This window comes from Macrotis lagotis, chromosome X, assembly GCF_037893015.1.
Source record: "Macrotis lagotis isolate mMagLag1 chromosome X, bilby.v1.9.chrom.fasta, whole genome shotgun sequence".
Classification (NCBI taxonomy): domain Eukaryota; kingdom Metazoa; phylum Chordata; class Mammalia; order Peramelemorphia; family Peramelidae; genus Macrotis; species Macrotis lagotis.
Window position 1 is genome coordinate 434483770 of NC_133666.1, and position 1962 is coordinate 434485731.

General features: G+C 42.0%; 1 pseudogene; it reads left to right on the top strand.

Moving 5' to 3' along the window:
• Window positions 1-414: 414 nt before the first annotated feature.
• LOC141498256 (protein PBDC1 pseudogene) lies at window positions 415-1195 on the top strand (annotated as a pseudogene).
• Window positions 1196-1962: the final 767 nt, after the last annotated feature.

Here is a 1962-nt window from a genome sequence, read left to right on the forward strand (position 1 = left end):
TAACTATCAGAGACAATTTGAAGTATAGGATGTGTCCTGACCCAAATACTACTAGTTTAGATCAATTTTTTTTTAAATCAGGCAGGAAAAACCTTCAAAATGTAACCAATACCTCAGAACTGAGGCTATAGCCTCACATGGATCAAGTTCAAAACTGAAGGCTTCATAATAATTACTCATTTTGTCCCCAGTTAGATTTTCCTTTAAAAATATAAGAATTCCCTGTACCCCCATGTGGGGTTTCCATCAGAAATAGACTTGTGAAAATACTAAGTACCTTTGCAAATATTAAAGCTGAGAAAAAAAGATGAATTTAGGACGGTTTATGCTAAATTCCAAAGAAAACACAGAACAGGTACTTCTGGGGCCCGGCCTGGCCGGGGCGGCGGGGTGGAGCTTGCTGGTGGGGAGGCCATGGAGGCGGGGAGCGACAGGAGTTGCCTGGATGCGCTGGGCCCCGGGGAGCTGCTGTCGGCGGCCCACGTGCTGTCCCTGCCAGCCGAGGCCAATGGCAACGACCCTAACATTGAGATGGTTTGGGCTATGAAGGCTATGCGGCATGCTGAGGTTTATTACAATTTGATTTCTTCAATTTATCCCCTATTCCTAAGACTCACTAAAGTGGATCACCAGATCTATTCTGAGTTCCGGGAGAATTTTGGAAAGCTCAAGATAGATGTGTTGGACCCAGAAGAGCTCAAATCAGAACCAGCTAAAGAGTAGTGAAGACCATTTTGCATGAAGTTCAATGGTATTGTTGAAGATTTCAATTATGGTACGCTGCTGCGACTGGATTGTGCTCAGGGATATAGTGAAGAGAACACTATCTTTGCTACCAGGATACAATTTTTTGCTATTGAAATAGCTCAGAACCAGGAAGGTTTTAACAGAGTTGTTTACAACAGTGCTCAGCAGAACAGAGCAGCAGAGAAAGATAGCAGGTAAAGACTGCAGGAGCTACCAGTCTTTCAGAGCACTGAATCTAATATCCAAGAGAACCTGCAGAGACAAAGGAGGCATCACCATTTGGCATCTACTCTGCATTTTCCTGATTGGACCATTGGAGGTGTCACCCAAACTTTTCTCAGGTGTTCAGAACTGTTCAAGGAGCAATCAAACTATTTAAGAACTGTAGTCTTATGACTGGTATGGATATAATAGGCATACCTTATTTAAATAGGCACAAATACAAAGGCAAAAAAAAACACAGAACAATTGTTTTAGAACAATTCTCTCCTCTGTTGAGTTACCAGATACCACTGAGGGCCCCAAAGTCACCTCCTTATAGTGTTAACCTAGAGTTGAACCCCTAATTCCAATGAGAATAATTCAGGATTATTAAGGAGTTTAGCAACCCTAAATAGTTGATGCATTTCCCTTCTGCAGATCAATGCAAGGCACACAGTTTAAAGTACCAGCAAAGGATAAGTCTAGATTGTTCTTCCACATTACCATCCTTTTCTTTACTCTTCTTTCCTATATAAGCCCTTTCATCCCTGTTTGGTGATAGTTCATTTTGTCCTGAAGGGTTTCACATGTACTCTGGCCTCTCTCCCTCCTTTAACTCCCTTCTGATTCTGTGTCTCCATCAAGTGACAGTTTCTTCCCTCCTTGGAACCATATGGTCTCCCAGAGATGCTACATGCATGATTAGGCCTTTTCTCTAGTCTGTGACTGTGTATATAAGCCCCCCTCTATTCTCTACTCTTACATCTTACCTCCATTTTAAAGGTCAAACCTTAAGGGCATAGCTCAGGTGCCAGAATTACTGTGAAATTGTCAGTGTGAGGACAAAGGCTTCATCAGCACAGATTTAGGTAAGGGGAATTGACACCTTGTCTAAGTAATTATCACTTTGTCAAGGAGACACAAAAGGGGGGAAAGGAAACAGCTATATATGGGTGGGGAAATCTCCATGTATATGTTGAAATTAACTATGAGGGTATAAAAATCTTTGAAGGA